The 15,022-nt window shown below is 38.5% G+C and overlaps 1 long non-coding RNA gene across 1 annotated transcript in view; it reads right to left on the reverse strand.

The window, feature by feature from the left end:
* Positions 1–269: 269 nt before the first annotated feature.
* Positions 270–15,022, reverse strand: part of LOC143885557 (uncharacterized) — a 36,550-nt gene continuing 21,797 nt past the window's right edge. Inside the window, exons 3-5 of the long non-coding RNA XR_013253466.1 lie at positions 10,746–10,898; positions 9,811–10,015; positions 270–688 (exon numbers count right to left, since the gene is read on the reverse strand). This is a non-coding gene — a long non-coding RNA (uncharacterized LOC143885557). The remainder of the gene's footprint in view (positions 689–9,810; positions 10,016–10,745; positions 10,899–15,022) is intronic.

Below are 15,022 nucleotides of genomic sequence, written 5' to 3' on the forward strand. Positions count from 1 at the left end.
GCTTGCAACAAAAATAAGTTGTTTTTGCTAAAACTGAATAGACAATTAATCTAGGGGAGTGATAAATCGACTCCCATATATCTTAAATCGACTCCCCATGTGTCTTTCTCTCTCCTCTGGGTTAGAGAGAGATAGACACATGGGGAGTCAATTTAAGATATTTGGGAGTCGATTTATCACTGCCCTTAATCTAATGTGTATTTGTGTTATTTTAAAAATTGAAGGAAGGAAAATTTGTTACTTTCCCCAAGAGACATGATACTAGTCTATTGATCAATCAATCCTCGTTTTTATGGTTTCTCCAAAAAGAAAAAACAGGTTAACTTTTTATTATTATATTTTTCATAGGCCTATGACAGTCATTATATGCAGTGATCAGTTTGCCTTTCGAAAATTGAAAAAGGGTGCAGCTGTTGTACCCTAAGGACTATATCAAAAGCGTATCATTGAAATTATGAGACAAGTGAAAGTGAAGAGAAAAACTACTTCAACCATCATCATTTCAGATGAGAAAAATACTTTTGCCACGCCGTACCTGTTGAGTTGCCAAATGGGTTTCTAAGATTATTAAATGATAAATCTAAATCTTCCAGGGACGAAAGGTTTCCTAGACATGATGGAAGACTTCGATCATCAAGTTGGTTTCCCCAGAGATATAGAGTCTTGAGTCTTTTTAAGCTGCATAAGCCTACAAGAAAATGATGAAGACAAAAACATATGAGCACATTTAATTTATTACCAAAGCAATGCTAACGAAATAAACGGATTAGATCAATCAAAGGTGTGACTCTCATGACCACCAACTTCCCTGCGTTGATGCCTGCATGCATGAAAGCCCCAAGTTTAACATAAATTGCCTCAATAGTAGTTTTTGATTTTGTGTGGGCCATTGGACCCACGTTCTATTTCATCCTCTTTTATTCCCCTTTGATTATGACTTGGATAGCCAAAAAATGGACCCCACCTTACAACAAAAATATGTTGTTTTAGCTAAAACCGAACAGACAAATGAAGGAAGAAAAATTTGTTACTTTTGCCAAGAGGCATGATACTAGGTAGGGCTGCAACTCGGGTCGGGCGGGTCGGGTTTTGGAGAACCCAACCCTACCCGAGAAATATCTCGGGTCGGGTCAGGTCGGGTTTTTTTCGGAAAACCCACGATTCCCAAACCCGGCCCTACCCATGATAAATCTCGGGTCGGGTCGGGTTTTTTCACGTTGACGCAAATTTTTAAGGAAAATTCTTGTTTGGCAAGGCAACTCAACTCATAGAAGCAGAAATTACACTCACATTACACTTGAATCAAACAATGATGTAATTACACTCACATCACACTTGAATCAAACAATGCTGTAATCAAACAATGTTGTAATTACAATCAAACAATGCTGAATCAAACACTTGAATCAACTCAACTCATAGAAGCAGAAAATTACACTCACATACAGTAACAGTGGGTGCGTGGGTTTTCACTTTTAACTTTGGGATAATTACATTTACACCCCCTCTAGTTTCTGACACATCCACTTCCACCCCTATAGTTTAAAACGTGACAAATACACCCCTGTAGTTTCAATTTGTTTAAGGTTTGCCCCCTCAGCTGAAGGTTCGTCCATAGATTGAAGGGTTAGGATGATCCGATGGAGCTGATTTTTTGGGCACACCATATCTATGTCAGGACCCATCAAATGAACGCTTTGGATCATCCAAATAATGTGGGCCCCTACCCGAATCCAAACACTACCAAAAAATCATCCAAATAATGTGGGCCCACATTGTTTGGATGATCCAAAGCGTTCATTTGATGGGTCCTGACATAATTAGGGTGTGCCAAAAAAATCAGCTCCATCGGATCATCCTAACCCTTCAATCTATGGACGAACCTTCAGCTGAGGGGGCCTACCTTAAACAAATTGAAACTACAAGGGTGTATTTGTCACGTTTTAAACTATAGAGGTGGAAGTGGATGTGTCAGAAACTAGAGGGGGTGTAAATGTAATTATCCCTTTAACTTTTAACTAACAATAGAAAAAAAATGTACACACTATAACTTATGTAACTCGGGTCGGGTCGGGTCGGGCCCCTTCAAACCCGGCTCGACCCGAGATTCATGCGGGCTTTTGAATGCTGAACCCGGCTCGACCTGAAACCCATGAAACCTGAACCCGACCCAGGCTATTTTCGGGTCGGGTCGATGCGGGTCGGGTTTTACCCGGCTCGAGTTGCAGCCCTAATACTAGGGTCTTTAACCAACCCTCATTTTAAAGGCTTCCGAAAAAAAAAATTAACTTTGTATTATTATATTTTCATAGCCTACATGATAAAGTCATTATCCAATCTTTGCATCCATGAAGACATATCGCTTCTTGTGCCCGCCACTTGTGCCCTGTGGATGTGACCCGTTTTGTTAACTAACTGGCGAACACAAACCTGGCCCATTATTGTTTGTCCAACCTTGATTGAATGATCCTAGCACTTGAGTATTAGGATTCGCTAAGGTTTTCCCAGTCAGAAGCTAAAGCTTTGATTATTTATAGCAGTTAATTGGGTGAATGGGATGCCCATTAGGTACCGGACTAGAACCATATGGGTTTTCCTCATCATGTTTCACCATATCAATGATCCCACCCTTGTCCCTATGTATGACATGAGGCTGACCCTAGGCTTGATCGTAAGATTCAATCCTAACTCTTTCAAAAGAAAAGTAATGGGGCTTTACCACAAATAAAGCAGCACTCATAGGGCTACCTTCCTTCCCTTATAGAGGCACTCTACCTCTCGTAATTTGAGGTTTTGTTTGAGCGATGTTCTGTTTAAGGATAGGTCACAACAGGCTAACCTGCTAATTTTCTCTTATAAATACAATACGTCGATCATATGAAGTCTACCTTAGGGATGTCCTCCTACTTATGTGGAAGGAGGGAAATCTCATCTCATACAAAACACAAAACATGAAGCATTAGTGTCAGATCTTTTCTTCTAGTATTGAGGCAGAGTTTGTTCCATGCTACAAGACTGCGATACAGGCACTATGGTTGCAGAATTTTATCACAAGGCTTGGAGTCGTGCACTCATATCTCTAGGCTATATGTTATTTATTGGGATAATGCTACAGTAGGTTTCTTCTCTAAGGAGAAAGAAGAGTGACAATGACAATAAGCATAATTACTTAAATTATCATATTGTTAGGGAGAATGTTAGGGATCATCATTTGGGTATTAAGTAGGGATGGACATGGTTCGGTTCGGTTCAGTTTTGGGCTAAACCCAGGACCGAACCATATATAATCGGTTCCCTAAAACTGAAATCAGAACCGAACCATATGTGTGGAACCGAACCGAACCGAACCAGAACCATATATAATCGGTTCGGTTTGGTTCGGTTCTGGGTTTACCCAACGTTCACCAATGGCCCTGTTTATATATGAATTACAAGCACTAACAGTAACAGTAACAGTAACAGGCACAAATTTGGGCAATGCAAAACTTATATGGAGTATGAAGAAGTACAAACAGGTGGGATAATCATGCACAAATTTTGGCAATGCATGAAGCCATGAACTACAAATTTGGGAAATAATAAGGCCCTAATATCCAAAGCAAACAGTCCCTAATATCCAAAGCAAAAATCACATTAAACCAATTCGGTTCTCGGTTTGGCTCTCGGTTCCGGGATCTCAAACCCAGAACCGAACCAAATTTGCACCGGTTCCCGGATTTCTGAACCGGAACCGAACCATATAGAAATGGAACCGAAACGAACCGAATCAAATGTGCCGGTTCGGTTCGGTTCCTCAGTTCGAACTGGAACCATGTCCACCCCTACTGTGAAGCACATATACATTGTGATGATGCCGCATACCAAGTGACAAAAAAAGGCTTCCATACATATCACATAAGGGGCATGTAGAGCATATGGGATTGATTAGTTCATTTAGGCCCTGTTTGTTTTGGATTTTAAGAATCGTTTGTGAGTCCCAAACAGATTATTGGACTCAAAATTACGTTTAATTTTTAGTCCAGTAATCAGTTTTGAACTCACAATCCATTCTCAAAATCTAAAACAAACAGGGCCTTAGTGTTTGATCGTGATTACGAGACACTTTTAACTTTAATGTTGAAACTAAATTTGATGATTCGTATCATAGGTAAAGTTTATACATTTGGATATAGTCAAAGGAAGATTAACCACGAGCACAAAATAAAGTTGGAATGGAATGGATATTAGTTAGTCTTATCATAAAGAGTGCACCACATTAAGTACTCATAAAAGGAAATCACTATTTCTGTGATATATGGAATGTAATGCTCATTATTTGGGTATTTGCTGCCATGATCTATAAATTTAGTTCTCTTTACATGAATGTATATTTTCCCTGAAAGACTAGACTAAAGAGATTGTTTGTTAAAGGAAATGATGTATGCCCATACTTCAAAATTTTAAAGTGTCCAAAGCCCGGTCTTTTTTTACCCAGAACATAGCAGTGTCAATATGGACCGCTGGGAGAATGCTGGAATAATCTCTCGTGAGATCTAATAGGGTAGCCGACATTGCCACTTAGATTTTTTATTAATCCGTGTTAAGGATTTTTGCTAAAATGGATTTTAGATAAATTAAAGATTAAATCTATTAGAAGTTCAACTTTAAGAAGGAAGGTGTATTTCACTAGGAGGGTTAACCCTAATCTCTTTTATTAATATGGGTTTCTGATTGATGGGAGCAAGAGATATTCAGATCTCAGGATTTCTATGATTTTTCTTTGATATACCAAAGGTAAGGCCAAAGATTCTATTGATCTGAGCATCATGACTTGGCTATACTGAAAAATCATTCCAGTGATCAACAATACTCGAAGATAGGAGCATTTTCAATAATAGCACATTTCATAAAGCAATGTCAATATGATCATCATGGCAAGAGGTACGATCAATTTTCCACATTTTTTATTTGACTTAGATACTAACACAAATTTCTATATCACTTCTATGAAAAATGCTAAAAATGTCACTCACACCCCGGTTGTTTGAAGCTAAATTTCGATGGTTCTAGCTTTGGCAACCCAGGTCTGACCGGCATCGGAGGCCTTATTAGAGACAAGACTGGTGATACTAAGCGAGCCTTCCCTGGGCCTTTTGGTATCAAGGAATCTAACAAAGCGGAAGTGAGGGCTGCTTTCCAAGACATCAGACTGGTGGCATGGTTTTAAATTTCAGCCGAAATTTCAGATTTCGGCCAAGATTGAAACAGAATTCACAATGAGTCATTTGTTTTATACGATTTCATTGAAATTCCAAATTTTCATTTTCGTGCTTATTTACAAGATTTCCACCCAAATTTTAAATATTCCCATCGAAATTTTAAAGATGTCCACCAAAATTTCCACAGAAATTGTCGAAAAGTCCACCAAATTTGCGGAAAATTTGTAAGCCCAATGGTTCAACGATCACCCCTGTTTTGATTGATCCCAAACCCAAATTGATTGAAATTTATAATCTAATGATTCACTTGTTAGTATTGTGGATTAAGTTCAGGTCAATATGAGATTACGCCACAAGCAACTCAAATGAAAAGCCTCATGACAAGCACATCAAGGAGTGACAAAGTCCTTCTCTTTGGTCGATCATATTTCCTCCATTGAGAGTTTTACAGTTTTCCATTGAATTTATTCACAGAATAAAAAAACAGAGCATCACACATTGCTCTGCCTCCATTGCTGTTTTTCCTTGGATCATACTATGAAAACTATCCCCATCACACGAACTGCAGCTTATTAGGATACTTGAGGAATTCTCTTTGTTTTCATTAGACTTAGAGTTTTAGAGATTTAGCAATTGGAGGAGAGCCTCATTGTTCGGTTCCATATCCTTGAGTGTTCTTTTTCGCTTTGTTCTGGACTTGCAATCCATTCGGTCCTCTCTGCCTTCATTGCTGGACTTCGTCTCTGAGATCTTTCCTTATAAAGATCTAATAGATCAAAATAGAAAATGAAGGAATCTATTCATGTTTTTCATGTAATTTCGAAAGCCTTCCTTGCATAGAATTGAAATGGGGAAAGGAGTCATCTAGGAGGCAATAAAACCACTGTGTTTTTACACTACTTCATGGCAGATAATTCGTCTTTGGGAAAATTGATCATTTGTCTTAATGGAATACAGAGTGCTAACTGTTAACAACAAGTATTGGGGATCCTATACTTATTATCTTCTTACATCTCTACAAAACAACAAATCCACTTGATCTTAAAGGATTCAACTTTTGTTTCTTATATTCTAGAAGAACACAAAAACAGAGTACCACCGACACTCTGTTTTCGAGAAAATTCTATGCTTTCTGGTTGTTCGATCCAAACAGGTATTTGAGAATTGGTATTGATGAACCTTTGATCCATTTTGAGCTGGAAGGAGAAAAGACATCGTGCTATGTTATCATGAAAATCAACTATGTGGAGTTTGAGCTGCCACCTGCTTGTCGTATCCTGGCTTGAGGCGATAGTTTTCTGAAGCTGAGCTTCGGTCCAAGTGAATACAAAGGCATTCCGGGTCTACAAGTTCTGGCTCTCCACTCTAGAATTCTACAAGTTCTAGGTCCTATTGCTCCTTCTCTCTGATTTGTATTTTTTCCCCTCCAATACTTGGGTTCAAGTGCTAGATCTGAGTTTCCTAAAATAAGAGAACTCAAAGCTGAAGGTATTCAGTTACCAATTTGATACTTCTTAATATCTTCTCTAGATCTACTTCTCCTCTTCACAATAAACTCGAACCAGTTCAGAGAGTGAAGGAAACCTCCCTGAACTCCAATCCAGCTAGCTATTGTCAAACAACAAGTGAGCGGATTTGGCCAAGTTGAGTTTGCTAAGGAGCAATCATTAGAGGAGTTTGTTTCAACCTGGAGCTTGCAAATCTGAGATTGCTTTGCAGCTTCCATCACTGAAACACAATTGAATGAATCAAAAGTCCTTGGTTAGAAGAATCTTCAATCAGAGAGCTCAATCTGAGCAGCAGTATACATTCGCGAGCATTAATTTCACAAAGAATATAGTGATAGCGAAGCCTCAGCCTGACCAGAATTCTAAAACTCATTTAAGAAGTGTGAGTAGATCGAACTTCATCACTGTTGTTGAAAGCTTTGCATTTAGATCAAAGTCTTGCAGATCAGATCTTCAGAGTTTTCTGCTAACCTTTGGGAACTAGCATGACAATTTGATCTAAACGTGGCGATCTACATCAATTGATGTGTGTACAATGAGCAGGTTGATGATAGATTCTTGTGTGGAGACAGGGGAGTTTGACACACAAAGTGAGATTTGTGAGGATTGTGGTACACAAGTTGAGATTTGGGAGGTTGTCAGTCTGACGTCGTAGATACAAGGAACACTTCATAGAGGAGGATGGAGAATGGATGGCATTTGCAGAAGATGACCATATTGTGCCCAGAGGTGTGGGCAGTAGACGGCCTAGATCTTGAGATGACAAGGGACCATTTTGACTTAATAGAGCTTTTCATTCACAATCCTTTTCTGGATCATGATAGAACATTATGGCAAAAACATTTGATTCGTGAGGATAGCCTTGGGACATAAAACTTACTTGAAATTCAAGATGGAGATAAAGACAAGGCACTATCAGAAGTAGCCAGGTGGTGCGATACACCATTGACAACGAGGCAAGGTGTTGACACGGATTGGCCCCGGGCGAAGGGCATCCTAGAACATGTGTCGAGTCTTCATGGAGAAAGACGTGAGCTTTAGGGAATGTTCTTTTGAAGGTGGAGAGTTCGAGGAGCGCGGGTTTCTTTTTGCATAGAGTAGTCGTATTTTTACTTTCCTTTATGCATACAGGGGGTTAAATGTAGTAATGTCAATGTTGTCATATGAGAGGCAATATCGGGTAGAAAGGATGGTAGGGCATAGTCGGTTGGGAGGACTGATTGTTAAAAGGCGTTAAAGCACAAGAACACACCATGTGTCACTCAATTGGGAGCTTAGAGAAGGCGAGAAGGGGGGCCTTTGGGCAAGAAGGGACCACATGATTGGGAGCCTTAGAAGAAGCCATGTGGCATGCCACCTTAGCAAGCCAGCTGGCTTGAGCTGTCATAAGATGGCAACAGCTTCTAGTAGACTTCTCTTCCTCTATAAATAAAGGAGAGGAGTTTCATTTTTGGCAGTTTTCAAAGGTAAGGTGCTCCATTTCATCTCCTTTATCTTGAATTTCTTTGAATGTAATCAGTCCCACGCTTGTAAAATTTCTCTTTCAAGTCAACTTTGAATCTGCAAGGGTCTTTCCCATCTCATGTCATCTCTATGTTCAGATAATAAGTGTGAAGAGAAATTAAGGAATCTCCTTTAGCTTCCACCTGCTAAATCAGTTCTGCATCCATAGTGATCAGATCCGATCATTTCCCTAAGCGGTCAATGGGCCAAGAAAAATAGAAACATGTTCTTTCATGAGTTGGAGTTAACGTTCTGTTTTAAGTGTTTCTTTTTGGCCGATCGGTTCTGAGTTGTTATTGATAAATCCTCATTCATAACCATGGTTTAAAATTTCGACCGAAACCTGATTTGCTAAACATCCATCAATACCTTTGAATTGCCTAAGAAAAGAGATTGAGGGTTTTTATGCAATTTGAGGAAGTATTTTATAAAATTGGAGGAAACGGGCATTACCTTCTGGCATAACCCATCCACCGATCTGATTAGAAGTCAAATATAGTGACTCCAATTCTTTGAATTGGGCAAACATAGTAGCATTAGGATACCACACTCCAAACCAATAAGGATACCTTGCATTGAAAAGGTCGATTCCTATCAAAGGATCCCTTGCATTGAAAAGGTCGATTCCTCTCCAACCCAATCTTCCCAGACAAAATGAGTAGCTTTATTTGGAAAGTCGTTGACGGAGTCTTTCAACTGTAAGAGACCTTTTCTCTCTTCCTCCAAACATGCTTCGCCCCCGTAAAAGCAACAACACACACTCACAAACAACAACACCCCAACAATACTGTACGCATGTAAACCCCTCATATTTTTAACAAGTTTATCTCCGAACTCCAAACTCCAAACTAAAAGCTCGGCTGTAGTTTCACTCTAAACTTAAACATAGATATATATGTAGAGAAGGAAAGGTGGAAGGTGGATCCAAAGTCTTCCCAGTCTTCGCCGCCTCACCGTTCATAAATCTGGACCGTCCAAATGTCTAAAGTAGAAGCTGAGGTCACAAATAAGGAAAAAATGCGTACTAATAGTGACATCTCATAAAGAGTGAGACCCACAACTGTGACAGGAAAGGTCGTCTCTTTTTCTATCCGTCTAATATGAGAGTTAAGAGAATACTTCCACTGCGTGCCTCACACTCTAAATGAGAATTAGATCAAAGACACTTTTGGTCAAATAATAGCTTTCTTCCTTAGACTATCAAAAGAAAGTGTCAAATTTTTTTTTTTTTGAGATAACTAGAAAAGAGACAATCGAACTGGTGTTATAGGAAGACTGACGAATTGAGCCTTCAAAGTGGTTACCCCTCAACGACATGATTCGAAGTGATGTAGTATTGTACAATAGCCAAGATGGGATGACCCCTTGAAGGGAGTTATGATCCAATTGGAAGCTGTATAAATGCTGCTGATTTGAAATGAAGCTGGGGATGCTAGAAGTGCTATGTTGGTTTAGATTGCAATTTTCAAGGAGCAACCACATGAGTTGAAAAGTAGGAACGCAATGCGGGTATTCTGTTTCAACCTCTAATTGAACATTGTTTGAAAGGTCAACATATGAAAGCTTTAAGAGGTTAGCAAACATGGAAAATGAGAACACACCCATGAACTTATTAGTTGAAAGATAAATAGTCTCCATCATCATTAGGTTGTTGAAAAACGAATGAAGGAATCCCTCCTGAAAAGCGATTGTACGAGAGATCAAACGATTGCATGGAATGCATATCTTTTAAACATGGATGAATGTTGCCTTCGATTGAGTTCCTCTTAAGATTCAAGGTAACTAAGTTACTTAGTTTGCAAAGCCCTGCAACAATAAGACAGAAATGGATCATGAAATTAGATAGATGGTCTAATATGGGCAAATATCTAAATGATACATGGGAACCTAACTTTTTAGAATGAGGCTAGGTAATTCATCGTTTGAAAAGTAGAATCACTCTTTTCATTGTATGCTTAGTTTCAATTCATTCATAAAAATGTAAACCGCCAAAAAAATAGCATCTTTCTTTTCTTTTTATGCTTATTTGCAATTTATTCATAAAAATGTAAACTGCCAATTTTTGGGAAATGACATTCCCACAACCTTGATTTAATAACATCACTAGATTTTTTTACTTTGCACTTTTCTAATTAGCTTTTAAAGATTGTTACATTCCTAAAATGCTTTCAACAACCAATTAAAAATGTGTAAAGGGTGTAGTGCTATTACTTAAATAAGGGAGTGAAAATATCATTTCCCATAACCATAATTAAATTTCTACTAATTCACAAAAATCCAAAAATCCGCTCTTGAAGTTTCCTAGAAATGACCTTTGGCTTGTAATATTTTATTTTATTTTTTTGATGTGTTTAAAAAAGAGTTGGAAAAACTTTTTTTTTTGTAATATGTTATAAACAAGCAGAGTTGAAAAAACTAAAAAGGCCTACCAAATGTATTATGCTATCATTATCGTAGTGAGAGAAATGAAAGTGAAGAAAAAAACTACTTCATCCATCTTCATCACTTTGGATGAGAAAATACTAAAACTATGTACCTGTTGAGATGCCAAATGGGTTTCTAAAATTATTCTCTGACAAATCCAGTGGTTCCATGGAGGAAAGGTTGCGTAGGCATGTTGGAAGACTTTGATCGTCAAGAAAGTTATTGCCAAGATCTAGTTCCTTGAATCTCGTCAAGCCACATAAACCTACAAGAAAATGATCAAGACATAAAACCTCATGCAATACTTCATTTTTTACCAAACAACAAACTCCTTTCAATGCAAGGGGAAAACTCAAATTTGTATATGAAAAATGCCAAAAAAAGAGTCACCCTTACTTTTTTTTAATCACTTTCTGGGGCTGCTTGTGCCATGTAGATGTAACCAATTTCGTCGACCCAAAATTAACACTAATCCGGCCTGTTGTTGTTTTCCCAAACATGATTAGATAATCCTAACCCTTGATTTATTAGGTCCCGTATGATGTTCAGCTAAAAGAAGCTAAAGTTTTGATATTTGTTGGCCTTAATTTGAGGGATGCGATGTCCATGTCGGACTAGGACCATATGGATTGCCTCTAGATGGTCTACAAGAACAGCATTCTTGACTACACACCCTTGATCACCACAAGAAAGAATGGGCCAAAATTGAGGAACACCATTTCTGACTTTATATGGTGTATTCGTATTATTGTGCGTTGTTGGACTCGAAATTTTACAACAAGGGCAAAATAGTAAAATCCCTTATTAAAAATGAGAAGAGAGAGAAAAATGGTGGTTACGCATCACCTTATCCCTAAAGTAAAAAGGGATAAATATAAAAAGTTAAATCCCTAAATTTTAGGGAATAACTCTCGCAAAAAAAAAAAAAATGAATTGAGTCACCCACTTTTCAAAAAAGAAGTTAGGCAACTCTCCACAAAAAGAAAGTGGGGATCGTGAAGTTGAGAAAAAGGGGGTGAGGGGGCAGTTGCTAACCACTTCAAGAGAGTTCTATAAATAGACTCAAAGTCCTTTAGGAAAGGGATCGGATCTTCGCGAAAGAAAAGCGACGTGAAGAAAAGAGGAAAGAGGAAAAAGAAAGGTGAGAAGAGATTACTAGCTAACAGTGCTTTCGTTTTTTATCTTTGCAGGCTTCTCCCAAAAGGTTCTAAAAAGGAGATAAGAAGAAGACATTTCTCCTTCGGGAGAAAGAGGAACATCTCTTTAGAGGATCTCTCTCTAAAGGTCTCTTTAGGATCTCATTCCAGAGACTCCCTAAAGGGAGAAGACATTTCTCCTCCGGTGAAGGATGATAAAGATGAAGGCTCCCAAAAGGAAAGACGGAGGAAGGATCTTTTCCCAGAGACTCCCTAAAGGGAGAAGACCCTTCTCCTCCAGGAGAAGGATGATAAAGATGAAGGCTCCCAAAAATAAAGACGGAGGAAAATCCCTTTAGAGAATCTCTTTCTAAAGGTCCATTTAGGATCTCTTCCCAGAGACTCCCTAAAGGGAGAAAGCCCTTGTCTTCTGGGAGAAGGATAATAAAGATGAAGGCTCCCAAAAAGAAAGACGGAGGAAAATCCCTTTAGAGAATCTCTCTCTAAAGGTCCCTTTAGGATCTCTTCCCAGAAACTCCCTAAAGGGAGAAGATCTTTCTTCTCGAGGAGGAAAACAACAAAGATAACATGTCCCCAAAAGTTCACAAAAAATCAGATCTTCAAAAATCCTTCTTTCTGGAGGATAATTAACAAAAGTTGTATTTAGATAGGGAACCTCTTGATGGATAATCAGAGGTGTTTTCTTCTTCAAAAAATGTAATTAACGGCCAATAGAGCCGGAAGTGTACGATCCCAACCAAAATTAATAAAACATCTTCTCGCAAGAGGGAAATCTGATCCCAATTTATTTTATGTGTGATTTTCCTTTTCATGCATATGAAATTTGTTGCAAACAAATTTTTGGCACGCCCAGTGGGACTCACTTCTCCTCTCATCTTGAAGTCTAAGAGGTTCCCTAACTAAAAAAAAACTAATTGTTCCCTTGCCTAACTAAAGTTTTGGTGTAGAAAGATGTAGGAAAAGTAAACAATGGAAGGGTAAACTTCACAACTGGTGAGGTAGAACAAACTTTGTGACCAAGGCAAACTGTGTGACCCGCATATTGTAAAATAAAATGCTTCAAAATACCTGGAAGGGTAGAACAAACTTCACGTCGCGGCAAATGGTGGAGTAAACTTCACAACTTTGTAAATGGCAGAGTAAACTTCACAACTTCGTAAATAGTGGAGCTACCATCGCATAGCGGGCAAAGGAAGGAGCGCGCCACAAGTGACGGTGTAAACTTCACACCTTTGCAACAAATCGTAGAGAAAACTTCACAATGTCGCATATTGCCAAAAAAATCTTCAAAATGCCGGCTATGGTGGGAATAAAAAAAATTCACAATTTTGGATATAGTGGGGGCAAACTTCACAAAGGGACAAATGGTGGAGCAAAGTTTATCTAAGGCACATGGTGAGGGAAAACTTTAGAATGCAGCATATGGCGGAGAGAATTCCACAACATGTACGGTAAAGGAAAAAAAAACTTCACAACACTGCATATGGTGGAGAACTTCACACTGCCGCATATTGTGGGTTAACTTCAAATCGCTGCATATGGAAAGAACTTCACAATGCCATGTATTGTGGAAAAAACAACTTCATAAAGCCTCACACGGTGAGGAAAACTTAGTTTTGTCAAATATGGCGGGGCCTTCAACTCATGAAAAATTGACGCGCCCAAAATACATGGAGACTTCATTGACCATTTTTCAATGGAATTCCCCTCCAACAAAATCCGCCCAAAAAAAAGAGAACAAGAAAACATTTGAAAATGTCATATTGGAACCACCCATCTCAAATATGGTCACAGTAGAGATAGATCATATTTCAACAGGACTTCTTCTAAGACACCGGAGATGTCAAAAAAAAAAAAAAAAGAAACAAAGCAAAGATGCTAAAAAACAAAGCCAAGAAGAAAATAGAGATAGAGATTTCAAGGAATAACCAGTACACGGGCTCACTTTCTCGTAACATGGCTAAGAAGGCTCTTCTAAACGACTCACTGAAAAATGATTTTTTTGAGGAGGTTAAGAATGTTAGACCTTCCGTTTCGCAAAATCCGGTGAGAGAAAATCTATTATATGGAGACGTTGGACATATTTCGTTATGGAGGACAATTTTCCAAAGCCAATAGAAGTTATTATTCCAACCCTAGATAGATCTTCAATCCCATAAAGATATTCCCATGAATTTATTGTGTAGGCGGAAATTGTAAAAATTGCAAAAAGAAGCCAAAATGTAGTCTCGAGAGTGGCGATGTGAAAAACACATCTCGATAAATCTTTAAGAAATTCAGGGTTGATCAAAAGCTAACTTCTGAATGTGTATAGGGGAACATAAACTAATCCCTTCAGAAGTCATACAGATACGATAGGGGCAGAATGTTCGAGCATCTATAATTACACGAATCAGTTCTATCTAGTTATAACTTGCTTGAAAGTGGAGAGTGAAAACCCACATGAATGGTTCTTGAACCAATCCTAATCTTGAAGTAAGTATTGAGTGAGACACAATTTCAGAACTCTGGTTTGGTTGAACATAAGCCTATTTCCTACACACAAAAAAAGGAAACAAAATAAAAAGGAAACAGAAAAGTAAGTTTCTCATTACTCTTGATATCAAATGGTGATCCAAAAATCGTATATTCTTGATGATAGTAAAAAATCTCTGCAAATGGTGCTCGTCAGTTTCAAGGAAATTTATGGGTTAGCATGCTCGAATGGATGCACTATGCTCGGAGATATTTCAAACGCAAAGAGACCAAAAATTGATGTTCCTTGTGAAAAAAAATATAAAAATGGACAAAGAGAACAAGACTGTCCATTTCACTTAACAATTCATCCTTGTTATGCCCAGAAATCAACAAGTGAAGCCTCTTCGACTTCCAAAGCAGGTAATTTCCAGCTAGAGGTTGGAGGTTTCCACGAACTTGGGTAAAGCACATCCTCCTGTCCTGATGTTTGGGTTGGGTCTCTGGCAGAATATTGTGGGATATACAAGCTTAGCTGTCATAAGAACCAATGGAGACCATCGAGCTTTCAATGCTCTCAAAGAAAGTCACACAATGTCTCTTCAAAATAATCTGCTTCGGCAGCTAACCAAAGCGGAATGGACAGGGTTATGGAACTGTCAAAGTCGACTCAAATAGGCCAACCTCGCTAGCAAATCCATTCTTCCCTGGTCCAATTTCAAGAAACTTAAAAATCTGTTGGTACAAATTCTGATGTCAGCAGGTTCAACAGTTCCAG

Source organism: Tasmannia lanceolata, unplaced genomic scaffold (genome assembly GCF_043159265.1).
Source record: "Tasmannia lanceolata isolate RefF3 unplaced genomic scaffold, GAP_Taslan_0.1 ptg000008l, whole genome shotgun sequence".
Lineage (NCBI taxonomy): Eukaryota > Viridiplantae > Streptophyta > Magnoliopsida > Canellales > Winteraceae > Tasmannia > Tasmannia lanceolata.